Source organism: Pistacia vera, unplaced genomic scaffold (assembly GCF_008641045.1).
Source record: "Pistacia vera cultivar Batoury unplaced genomic scaffold, PisVer_v2 Contig58, whole genome shotgun sequence".
Lineage (NCBI taxonomy): Eukaryota > Viridiplantae > Streptophyta > Magnoliopsida > Sapindales > Anacardiaceae > Pistacia > Pistacia vera.
In genome coordinates, this window is record NW_022196423.1 from 263,208 (window position 1) to 276,870 (window position 13,663).

At 37.2% G+C, this 13,663-nt stretch overlaps 1 non-coding gene across 1 annotated transcript; it reads right to left on the reverse strand.

Moving 5' to 3' along the window:
- Window positions 1-6,086: 6,086 nt before the first annotated feature.
- On the reverse strand, window positions 6,087-6,193 carry LOC116109467. The gene has a single exon (XR_004124768.1). It is a non-coding gene; the product is annotated as a small nucleolar RNA R71 (small nucleolar RNA).
- Window positions 6,194-13,663: the final 7,470 nt, after the last annotated feature.

Below are 13,663 nucleotides of genomic sequence, written 5' to 3' on the forward strand. Positions count from 1 at the left end.
GGAAATAATTGAGAAAAGATCAGGAAATTCCAGATTTTTGTTATTCTGACTAGTGCTGCGTTTTTCAGGTTTTTCATGGAGTTAGATTTCTCAATTGCAAAAGTGTTCTACAGAAAAAGTAAATTTGACGAATCAAGCTTTCCAGGAAGGTATTATGGGTGAGAATCCAAGTTCATTTGGGTCCTTATTAGTTGTTGGAAAACCGGACCTGGAACCCTAGTCGCGGAAGGATTTCCTGGTTGAGTATTGAATATTCGAATAGGCCTAACTGGAGCGTCAGATATCGAAAGCAGGTGATATAAAAGCCCAGATTCATCTACACATCCGGGACTAAAATGTTTATGAAGTGACCGAGCCCAAAAAATATCTTTTACATTGCAAGAATCCTGGTGCAAGCTGGAGACGAATTATGTTTTCCATATCTGATAAGATTTTGACAAATCTGGAAGTCTATCTTTTAGGAAACGTCTAGGAAAGATTTTCCGTGATTCCTGGGGTAGAATTAAGAAAAAAACATGTTATTTATTGAGGAGTGTTAGGTTAACATAGGAGAGACGGCAGTGGAGTTTTGTTTTTCAGTTTTTTTACTTTCTAGGTCAAGATGTGCGACTGATCTTTCTTCTTCAGTTCAAGGGGATTTTGAAGCCTAAATTCATGTCATTGGTGTAACTTAACTTCAGTAACATTGTTCTTAATCTTGTTTTTATTGGAATTGTTTATGTTATTCTATTTTAATTGTTTATGATTCTTGTTTGAGTGATTTAGTTTTGGCCTGCTAAATTGTTTAATCAGAATTTACATGTTAGAATTAGGAATTGTGATACGTAATTGTCCTTTTTCTATTCAATGAGTAACATAGGATGATAGATGATTATGGACAAGTTTTCAATCTGTCATCTTGAATAACATAACCTATGTTAAATAATCCGATCTTGCGTGATTGTTGGTTAGATTGATCTATTTTCCTAACTCTTAAGGCTGCCATTGAATTAAACTTAGAGAGCTTATTCTAGGTTGTTCAAGGGTTGGGATCTACTTGGAGAGCTTATTTTAGTAGTGACAATTAAGGGAAAATTCGGGTAACAGAGCTTGTTGTTTCCTAGGGTCAGTAGTTCCATAATAACGAGATAGAATAGTGTTACGGTTAGTTCATGTCCAATGCATGTTTAGGTGGATCTTGAACCAAGAACTGGTTGTTTTTAACCTAATATTTTCTACCATTAGAGATTTCTTTATTTTACTTTAGTTTGCCTTGACTACAACCCCCTTTCATTACTGTTGTCATGTTTACTGTTCAGGGTTTTATTTTATTTTTCTGTTGTTTTCATTATTTTAGAATATAGAAATTAATTGAATCATTCCCTCTGGGATCGACCCTTGCTTACCTTATATACAATTCAGTAGTTAGGTTAGGAAGGTTATTAATTTGGAGCATTCGACACGCAACCAGGTATATCATTCCTGATCAGAAGTATGTTATTGACATACAACACTAGGAATGCCACTGTACTACCACTCACTTTCTTGTAAACATAGGGCTCATCTTCATTCTTGATAAAACTGAATTCTTTTACGGCTTCATCAAAACGAATGTTCTAGCTCCTTGAAGCTTGCTTGAATCCATAAATGGATCTCTACAACTTGCATACCTTCTCAGCTTGCCTATCAAGAATGAAACCATCGAGTTGTGTCATATACACATCCTCTTCAAGGTTTCTATTCAGGAAAGCCATTTTGACATCCATTTTCCAAATCTCATAATCATGATACACAACAATCGCAAGCATAATCCGGATGGATTTAATCATGGCAACCGGCGAAAAGGTTTCTTCATAGTCAATACCATGAATTTGTTTGAAACCTTTGGCAACCAGTTGTGCTTTATAAGTGTGCACCTTGCCATCCATGTTAGTCTTCTTCTTGAAGACCCATTTACACCCTATGGGTTTTACCCCTTCAGGTGGTTCCGTCAGAGACCATACTTGGTTTTGGTACATGGAGTCCATCTTAGATTTCATGGCTTCAAGCCATTTAATGGAATTTGGATCCGATATAGCGTTTTCGTAGGTTTTGGGTTCATCGTCTTGGTAGACAAATACGTCACCATGTCCAGTCACAAGATAACTGTATCTCTCAGGTTCACTTTGATCCACAAGTTGTGAAGTAACCTCCTCCTGATGTTCAACCACTGCTTATGGAACATTTTCCCGTCCTTCGTCTAGTATATCTTGTGGCTCTAAAACTTCATTGAGTTCTACTTTTCTTCCACTAGTACTTCTTAGAAAAAATTAATTTTCTAGAAAGACAATAGTATGAGCAACAAAAATTTTGCACTCTACTGGATGGTAGAAATTGTATCCTTTGGTCTCTTTAGGATACCCCACAAATATACATTTGTAGGATTTTGGGCCTAGCTTATTCGAAGTCAATTTCTTGACATAAGCTTCGCAACCCCAAATCCTTAGATAAGACAAATTGGGCTTTTGCCCATTCCATAGTTCAAATGGAGTCTTGTCTATAGACTTTGATAGCACATGGTTCAAAATGTGAGTTGCAGTCTCTAGGGTATAACCCCAAAATGATGCAGGTAAATCATTAAAACTCATCATGGACCTAACCATGTCAAGCAAGGTCCTATTCCTCATTTCAGACACTCCATTGTGTTAGGCTGTATATGGAGGGATGAATTGTTATACTACCTCACATTCCTTCAGGTATTCAGAAAACCCTGAGCTTAAGTATTCACCTCCTCGATCCGACTGAAGAGCTTTAATACTTTTGCCCAACATATTCTATACTTCATTCCTGAATTCTTTGAACTTATCAAAGACTTTAGATTTATGTCTCATGAGGTAGACATAACCATATCTACTGAAATCATCAGTAAATGTGATGAAGTAGGAATATCCACCTCTGGCTTCAACTGTTAGTGGACCACATACATCACTATGGATGATGCCTAACAATTTAGTAGCCCTTTCACTTTGTCTTGTGAAAGGTGACTTGGTCATCTTGCCTAAAAGGCATGACTCGCATACCGCAAATGACTAGAAGTCAAAAGGGTCTAAAACTCCATCCCTTTAAACTTTTGCAATGCGGGTCTGATTAACATGACCCAATCTACAATGCCAGAGGTATATATGGTTTTGCTCGCTATGTTTAGCTTTCTTAGTTTCAACATTGAGAATATCCTTATTGTTCAAATCAAGAACATATAATCCATTATATGACCTTGCAATTCCAAATAGAATACCATTCCAACTAAAGGACAAGAATCCATTAGAAATCTCAAAACAATATCCTATATTATCCAAAGTGGATGCTGAAATAATGTTTCTAGAAATCTCAGGTACAAAATAACAGTTTTTGAGTTCTAATAATAAGCCCGAAGGCAAAGACAAACAATAAGTCCCTATAGATAATGCAGCCACATGTGCTCAATTTCCAACTCGTAGGTCCACTTCTCCCTTTGCGAGCAATCTACTCTGCCTTATCCCTGCACATCAGTACAAATGTGAGTACCACATGCAATGTCAATGACCCAAGATGTTGAAGGAGAGAAGTTAATCTCAATCATAAACATACCTGAAGTCGAAGCATCTGACTTCTTCTTGTTTGTGAGGAAAGCCTTGCAGTGCTTCCTCTAGTGGTCAGGTTTGCCACAATAGAAACAGACTACCTTCCCACTTTTCCCAATGCCACCTGCAAGCTTGAGAGCATCCTGTCCTTTAAGCTTAAGCTTGGGCTTGGGCTTGGGCTTGGGCTTGGGCTTGGGCTTAGGATTAGCCTTGGCTTTTCCCTTGCCCTTACCCTTTCCTTAACTGGCAGCTACCAGTAAAATAGGCTTAGACTTCTTCAAGTCTTGCTCTACAGTCCTTAGCATGTTCAAAAGCTTCGACAAGGTTTTCACCATAGCGTTCATATTGAAGTTCATTATGAATGGTGCATAAGAGTTAGGCAAGGATTGTAGAATTAAATCCACTTGTAATTCTGCATCCAACTCAAACCCCAAAGTCTCAAGCCTCTCCATGTGCTCGATCATTTTAAGCACATGAGGGCCAACTTGGGCCCCCTTGTTCAGGTGATAATCCTAGGATTATACTGTTTTATCTATGCTTTTTGGTTGGATTTTGGATACTTCTTGTTAAGTTTGTGCCTGAATTGTAACCTAATTTCATATATTTTACGCTTTAGGCCAAAACGTGCAATTAGAGCAAAAACTGAGCGGAATTGAGTTTTTGGACCCAGAATCAAGCGAATTTCAGGAATCGGGAAAGTTCTGATGCAGATTCGAAGCACTATGAAGCTTGTTCCTATTGGGGATCACTAAGATTGAAGATTCAAGCAAAGAAGCAAGCGGAGGGCAGTTTTGTAATTTCAAAAAAGCTCGCCACGACGAGAAAGTCTTAAGTCAGATAGTGAAATAAAATCCAACTCGATGCTGCGACGAAGTTTATTCTTCGCCGCAGCGAAAATTGCAATTTTTAGTTTATTAAAACTCTGCGTTTTAATTGTATGGGATTAGTCATAGGGTTTTGGGGTCGACTATTTAAGAGGGACTTGGTTATTTTAGAAGGGGTTAGACACTTTTTGGAAGGAGAGGAGAAAATTAGAGATTGGAAGCCTTTGGGTTCATCAAATAGGGAAGAATTTATTCTCTTTTCATTATTCCAGCATGTTGAGCTCTGTTTTTACAACTTTTTTTTATTTGCTTTATTTTTAGTATGAACTAACTCACTTTTGGGTTAGGATTTTGATGTAATTGGGATTTTAATGTCTAATCAATAAATTGATGTTTCTTTCATATTCTATTGCTTGGATTATGTATTTATTCTTGTTCTAATTGAAATTAATTGTTAAGCATGATGAGACTAAGAAGTGAATCATGTATTAGCCTCTTAAAGTAAATACCATTGATTGATTGAACGCTAGAGATAGGTTCAAAGATCCATGAAATCAATTTATGATTCCACTTAGCTTAATGGACTTGAAACTATTAACCTTCATTTTGTTGGGTGCGGAAGCTTAATAGGGATAAGTAGGAAAACATAGCTTGAGAAGGTATGTTTTACAGGTTAGGGTGTCCGATTTATAATCCTTGCATGTGAACTTAAAAGCAACAGAAATCGTAGATTAAATCATAAAATTTTAGTGAAGTCAAAACCCTAACCACTTTGTCTTAATTGATATTTTCTTGAATTGATATTGCCTTCATTAATTAGCTTTTAAATTACGTTGTGGATTTTGTTTTAACTTCAACTTGATTTTTCTCCCACAAATCCAAACATTTTTCGTTTATTCCAACTTGATACAGAACTAGGAGAATCAGTGCTTAACACGCAATCCTCGTGGGAGCGATACTCTATTCATCATTTTATTACTCTTTGCGACTAATGCACTTGCTACACTTTGCATGTTGTGAAAAGAACGCATCAAGTTTTTGGCATTGTTGCCGGGGACTGATTTTGTGTTAATATTGAATTTTTCTAGTTTTAGCTAGATTGGAGTTTAATTTTAGTTTTAATTGTTTTCTAGTTTAATTTTGCTTTTTCTTTTCTGTTCACTTGTGATCTCACGCTCTCTTTCTATCTGTGTAGTTTATGTGAAGAGCTAGACGTTATCCAATGGTTCCTATTGATCTAGAGATTGAAAGAACCGCAAGAAGACTTAACAGAGAGAGAAGAGAACGAGAGGCGAAAGTCATTGAGATGGCTGAAAACAGAACGTTGAAGGAATTCTCAGTGCCCTCAGTTGATGGTAGTGGTCCAAGTATAACTAGGCCACCGGTGCAAGCCAACAACTTTGAAATAAAGCCGACAATCATCCAAATGATCCAATAGCCAGTACAATTTGGGGGAGATCCAAAGGAAGACCCAAATTCACACATTGCGAACTTCTTAGAGATTTGTGATATATTCAAGGCAAATGGAGTGTCGGATGATGCCATCAGGTTAAGACTATTTCCATTCTCGTTAAGAGATAAAGAGAAGGGACGGTTAATGGCACTACCAGCAGGAACAATCACCACTTGGAATGAATCAGCACAAAAGTTCTTGACTAAATATTTCCCACCGGCGAAATCTGCAAGGATGAGAAACGACATCACATCATTTCTGCAGGAAGAGAATGAGTCACTTTATGAAGCTTGGGAAAGATATAAGGAACTGCTAAGAAAGTGTTCACACCATGGTTTGTCGGTTTGGATGCAAGTCCAAACGTTCTATAATGGGTTGATGATAAATGTGCAAACGATGGTGGATGCAGCATCTGGAAGAGCATTGCAAAACAAGACACCCGAAGAAGGTTATGAGTTACTTGAAATCCTAGCAAGTAACAAGTATCAGAGACCCAATGAGAGAATGCATTTGAAAAAGTCTATGGGTATTCATGAAGTTGATGCTTACACGGCCATTTCAGCCCAACTTACAACACTTCATAAGCAATTAGGAGGTATGCAGGTAAATTCTATTCAAACACCTCAAATGACATGTGATTTTTGTGCAGGTAACCATGCGAGCAATGAATGCCAAGTGGGGAACACCTTTGCTTCAGCTTCATCATCATCAGAACAAGTCAACTATTTGGCATGGAATCAAAGACAACAGAACAATCCTTTCTCCAACACGTACAATCCTGGTTGGAGAGATCATTCAAATCTATCTTAGGGCAATCAGAATAATCAATCGAACCAAAGAAATATGCCAAACAATCAAGTTGGGGTGAATCATCAACCAGGGGATCAAAGATTGTCGAAATTGGAGGATATGTTCGGGAAGTTCATGCAAGACACCACAGGTTTCATGAGTGAGATGAGGGCAAATTTTAGAAACCAAGGGGCTTCCATTCGAAACTTGGAGGTACAAATGGGGCAAATAATTGAAAAGCTGAATGAGCAACCACAAGGTTCCCTACCAAGTAACACGGTGACAAATCCACGTGAACAAGTAAATGCAATAACTTTAAGAAGTGGAATAGTCTTGAAAGAGGTTGAACAGAAAGGGAAGGATGAGAACCCACCAAGTAAAGTGAAAGAAGAATCTGATGAAGAAATTGAGGAAGAAGTCATGGTTGAAGAGAAGCCAACGAGTCCCAGAGAAGAAGAACCGAAGAGGGAAGAGAGGCCAAAGCAAAAGAAGGAAAAATTGCCATTTCCTGAGATACCACGGGAGTTGGCACATCATACCCGTCTTGTGCCTTTCCCTCAGAGGCTCAAAAAGCAAAATCAGGATAAACAGTTCACAAAATTCCTTGATGTATTTAAAAAACTGCACATTAACATCCTTTTGTAGATGTCTTTCAGCAGATGCCGAGCTATGCCAAGTTCCCCAAGGAAATTCTGGCAAACAAATGAAAGTTGGAAGAGAAGGAAACAATGATGCTTACAGAGGAGTGCAGTGCCATTCTACAGAAGAACCTACCACTAAAACTCAAAGATCCAGGGAGTTTCACTATCCCTTGTGTCATAGAAGATATTACATTTGATAAAGTTTTGTGTGATCTGGATGCAAGTATAAATCTAATGCCTTTTTCTGTTTTCAGGAAACTAGAGATTAGTGAAGTGAAGCCTACAACCATATCCTTGCAGCTTGCAGATAAGCATCCAAGGGGTATTATTAAATATGTACTGGTTAAGGTAGAAAATTTCATTTTTCTGGTAGAATTTTTTTTTTTTTTTTTTTTTGTTTGTGTTGGATATGGAAGAAGACAAGGAGAATCCTCTGCAAGAGGAAGAAGTGAAATTCAATGTCCTTGAGACTCTAAAAGTTCCATTGAAGCAAGATTCATGTTTCAAAATTGACTCGGTGGATCAGTCGGCAATTAAAACTTTCAAGATTGATGATCCTAAATCGCCAATTAAGGGATGCATGGTCAAGTCAAGGCAAATCTAAATGAAGACCATAAACTAGAAGTTTACACAACATATCAAGATGGGCCACAATCGAGCAAATGTCTTCACAAGGGATGAACTTCTCAGTTCAAGAATGCTGATGGAAAGTTAAAAAATCAGAAAATTGTCGATGAGAATGCTCGAACCCTAAAAGGAATGACCAAGGGATGGAAATGGGTGTTTAAGCTCTCAACAAAGACCCGATGTGACAAGAATCATCAACAATTGAAGCCTCAGTCCAGGGAAAATGTTTGGGAAGAGATACATTTGGATAGTTCGGATTGACGAAGGACTTGAGAAAGTCGAGCTTCCAATTATAAACAAGCGCTTCTTGGGAGGCAACCTAAGTGGTCTCATTTTTAGTTGTTTTAAATTTGATTATGTGTTTTATGACTTAGGAAATAGTTTAATTTTGTTCGTCTTTTGGTGTTTCAAGTGAATGATCAAAATGTGGCAAAAATTTGAATTTTCCAGACTTCGCCGCGGCATTGTATGCATTGCCAAATGAGTGCTCATGGAACTGTAGATTTCGCCGTGGCATCATATACATTGCCAAAGTTGGACTTAAGGAAATTCAAGATTTTGCCGCGGCATTGTATGCACTGCCAGACTTCGCCACGGCTAGAAAAATTATTCACCATGGCATCGAGCATCTCGCACAAATGATTCATGAACTTTACCACGGCAAAAATTGTTTTCTATATAAACGCGCGTTGACTCTTCATTTTTCGCGAGAGCTCCCAAAAATTTCCAAGAACTAAACACTTCCACCCTCAATCCAGATTGTTCCCAGTAAAGATTCTTCCCACTACTCCACTCCTTAACCCTCATAAACACTAAATCATCTCAATTTTTCAAGGATTGTGCAGGAATTTGCGAAAACCCTAGGTTGACAAAAAATTTGGTGATCCTCCAATTTGGGCAGAAATTGGAAAAATCAAGGGTGAATCTGAGGTGGGCAAGGTATGAATTGGTGTATCTAGCTTTGATTTTAATAAATTTCAGTTTGTACTTGCTTTTTATTTAAGAATTGATTGAAGTGCTTGAGGTTGGATTGGTGCGAATTGTGTGGTGATTTTGGGTTGAAAATTGTGGAGTTTGAGTTGTGTGTATCGAGGAAGTGTGGGTTTGTGATTTTGAAGACTGGTTGATTCTGTTTGGAAGAGTGGTGATTTTGGGTGGAAGTGTAAATTTTGAAACCTTAGGGTGAAGTGATGAAGTGATTTTGGGTTGTAGAATTGTGCTTTGGTGTTGAATTTTCGAGTTGAATCACTAAGTATGGGGGTAGATTTTAGTGAACATTATTAACAAAACGAAATACCACTCAAAGCTGTTCTCAAGGGTAAAGGAAAATAGGTCAATAATAGATTTGTGAATGGGAAGGCTAGGCAGCATTACAAAGGAGCAATTAAAAGAAAAGACAAAGGTTTTATTGTCGAGAGGATTGACCACAATCAATGCAGAAGCTTGGATCCAAGGGAGAGGTTAGGATCTCTTTCTACTTGAACTGAAGCATTTAGCCATAGAGCCAATTGTAAGAGAGTTTTATGCAAACTTCCCTAAGTGTGAGCTCACGCATGTATATGTGAGGGGTATTAATGTGCCAATTAGTGCGAAGATCATCAATGAATTTTACCAGATTGATCCAATTGACCGTGATGAGTATGTAGAATTCAAAAAGAAGGAGATTAACTATGAAGAGAGACTCAAGGTTTTAACAAAGCTAGGTACCTCTTAGGAATTCTCAAAGAAGGGAATGAGAAGCATAAAAGGGACTAATTTGATTCCCATGGCTAGAATTTGGCAGTACTTTGTCTGTGCGAGGATGGTTCCAGAAACGCACTACAGTTCAGTGGCTTTTGAGCGAGCAGTCTTACTTTATGCCATTGCCACTGGAAAGAAAATGGATGTGGAGAATATCATAATGGAGAGTATAAGACATGCAGCTAAGCCAGGGAGAGCGAGCTTTGCCTTCCTACATCTCATCACTGAGATTTTCACTCGAGCGGGAGTAAAGAAGGTAGATGATGAACCACTTCTTCATCCTGCCCCAGTCCTCGACCAAGCCTATTATTTCAAGCTCTTAGAGCGGCCTACCAGTGGAGGAACCAGTTCCAGCTCGAAAAGACCAAGAACCACAACAACTACCACAACACCTAGTTCAACATCCACGACAAGGGAGCTGTTGCAACAAATCTTAGAAAAAGTGAACAGAATGGAACGACGTTAAGATTGGATGGTAGGTCAGACCCGAATGCTATACGAGATGCAATACAACTGCTGCACCAATCTAGGCATTGATGTTTCAATTTTCCAATGGCAAGATTGGTAAGAGGAGGAAGAAGATGATGATGACATCGAAGAAGAAGAGGAAGATGACGAATGAAGCCTGAAACAATTTTTTTTTTTTTTTTGTAGTTTCTGTTTTCATTTCTTCTTGTTTTGTAAATTGGAACCGATTTTCTTTTGTTAGATTTGTAATTGTTGTTGTTTGAATTTTCTGGTTTAGTTGATAAGGTTGAGATCAGATTGTTATTTTAACACAGTGGGCACCATAGATTTTCATTTGCTTTATAGATGATGATGATGAGGAAACCAAGGAATGGATGTCAGGATGTTGAACGAAAATCAGCCTTCATGGATTAATCAGGGGATTATCTTGTACCCTTTAATTATGTTTTTCTATTCCTAAGATGTGCATGATGTGACATTAGGGACAATGTCATTTTAAGTTTGGGGGTAGGAAAATTTGAAAAATTTTGTGTTTAGTTTGTTTTTGCATTTTGTGTTGTTGTTGCCAATGATGAATTGCATAAATCTATAATGAGAATAGGATTGTTGAGATTTTATTTGTGGAAAATGTTAAGCATTGCTTTAAGTTTAGGTTGGTTGATTAACTTTTCTTTTCTAGAGGTTTGTTGAGTGGTTCAACCACCATTTTCATTATTTGGGCATGCTTAGAAACATTTTATGTGGTTAGGTGAAGTCTTGATAATGTTGGTGGACTCTAGAACCTAGTTGAGAAGTGCTTGAGGTGAAATTCTAGGAATAGACATTATTGAGGAAATGATATAGGCAGTTTTTTTTTTTTTTTTTTTTTTTTCCGGAATGTTTGAGCCTTTCCAGCCGACCATGAAATTTTTTCCTTAGTCTTCCATTTGAGCCTTATGAGAGTATCACTGTCCTATTCTTTTTGTGCAACCAAAAATGCCCAAACCTCTCACCCTAAACAAGTTTCATACCCTTTAAGAGAATTATGGACCTAATGTATGCCACAAAAGAGCTTGGAGAGTTGTGTGAGAATTTGATGAGCCAAAATCTTAAGTTTGGGGGTTGCAAAAAGGACAGGAAGAATGGGTAATTGACCTCAATAAATTGATGTTGTTTAAAAAAAAAAAAAAAAAAAAAAAGAAATAGAAATTTGAGAGTTTCAATTCAGAATCAAAAATAAGAAATGCATATGTTTGAGGGTTATCAAATGGTTGACACCTTGATTGGTGGTTGAGAAAGAAAGCGAAGGTTGATGTAGCTCTTAAGTTTTGCATGACGAAAACCGAGTTCTCTTACTTTGTTTATCCTATCCTTTTCCTTGGAACCCACTAACCGAGCCTAACGTTACAAGCTTGCAAAGACCTTTTGATCCTTAGTGATGTCTAGTCCACATTAGTGGAGAGTAGTTCGATATGTAGGCTTATGGAGTCTACCACCATTTGCTAAACTTTGTATTTCTGCATAAAATAATCCGAGAAGTCAGAAAGTGGACTGAAGTGGGGATTACCTACTTAGGAGGCCGATAGAGAAAGACAGTCAATCAACTTATAACTTCTTGCAGTGTTAAACATTTTCTCGTAATAATGTTTCAGCAACTTTTGAGACTTGCATCAATTCTAGGCTTATATTTGTGTTTGATTTTGTTTCTAAATTCTCCCTTTTCATTTTCAATTTTGTTGTCATTTTCTATTTGTTAGTTGTTCCTCTTTAATCGGATCTTGTGCCTGATGCTCGAGGACAAGCATACCTTAAGTTTGGGGTATTTGATAATCCTAGGATTATACTGTTTTATCCATGCTTTTTGGCTGGATTTTGGATACTTTTTCTTAAGTTTGTGCCTGAATTACAACTTAATTTCATATATTTAACGTTTTAGACCAAAACGTGTAGTTAGAGTAAAAACTGGTGGAATTGAGTTTCTAGACCCATAATCAAGCAAATTTAAAAAATCGGGAAAGTTCTGATGCGGATTCAAAGCACTATGAAGCTTGTTCCTATTGATGATCACTAAGATTGAAGATTCAAGCAAAGAAGCAAGCAGAGGGAAGTTTTGTAATTTTAGAAAAGTTTGCCACAATGAAATTTATTCTTCGCCGCAGCGAGAAAGTCTCAGGTCAGATAGTGAAATAAAATCCAACTCGATGCCGCGAAGAAGTTTATTCTTTGCCGTGGCGAGAACTACAATTTTTAGTTTATTAAAACTGTGTGTTTTAATTGTATGGGATTAGTTTTAGGGTTTTGGGGTCGACTATTTAAGAGGGACTTGGTTATTTTAGAGGGGGTTCGACACTTTTTGGAAGGAAAGGAGAAAATTAGAGATTGAAAGCCTTTGGGTTCATCAAATAGGGAAGAATTTATTTCTTTTCGTTATTCTAGCATGTTGAGCTCTGTTTTTACAAATTTTCTTTTATTTGCTTTATTTTTAGTATGAACTAACTCACTTTTGGGTTATGGTTTTGATGTAATTGGGATTTTAATGCTAATTAATAAATTGATGTTGCTTTCATATTCTATTGCTTGGATTATGTATTTATTCTTGTTCTAATTGAAATTAATTGTTGAGCATGATGAGACTGAGAAGTGAATCATGTATTAGCCTCTTAGAGTAAATACCTTTGATTGATTGAATGCTAGAGATAGGTTCGAAGATCCATGAAATCAATTTAGGATTCCACTTAGCTTAATGGACTTGGAACTATTAACCTTCATTTTGTTGGGTGCGGAAGCTTAATAGGGATAAGTAGGAAAACATAGCTTGAGAAGGTATGTTTTACAGGTTAGGGTGTCCGATTTATAATCCTTGCATGTGAACTTAGAAGCAACATAAATTGTAGATTAAATCATAAAATCCTAGTGAAGTCAAAACCCTAACCGATTTGTCTTAATTGATATTGCCTTAATTAATTAGCTTTTAAATTACATTGTGGATTTTGTTTTAACTTCAGCTTGATTTTTCTCCCACAAATCCAAACATTTTTTGTTTACTCTAACTTGATACAAAACTTGGAGAATCAGTGCTTAACACACAATCCTTGTGGGAACAATACTTTATTCATCATTTTATTACTTTTTGCGACTAGTGCACTTGCTACACTTTGCTTGTTGTGAAAACAACGCATCATCAGGTGACTTCCAAACAATGCTTTTGAGACCTTGTACTTCTCATGTTGAGCATTCTCTTCGTAAAGCTCCCTCAGGTGTAGAATAATGGTAGCAGTGTCCATATTCTCATGCTACTTTTGCAACACTGATGTCATCGATGCTAACATCAAACATTGAACACCATCAGCATCATCAAGGGACTTTTGATAAGTATCCTTTACTTCCTGAGTGGTATCAGGATTAGGCTCAGTCACGTATGCCTTATCAGGGATATACAATTTCTTTTCGGACTTAAGTATAATCCAAAGATTATGATACCAGTCCGAGAAATTAGATCCATCCAACCTGTTTTCGTTCTTGATTATCGGTCGCAGGTCCATAATGCTCATTTTTAAGTGAATA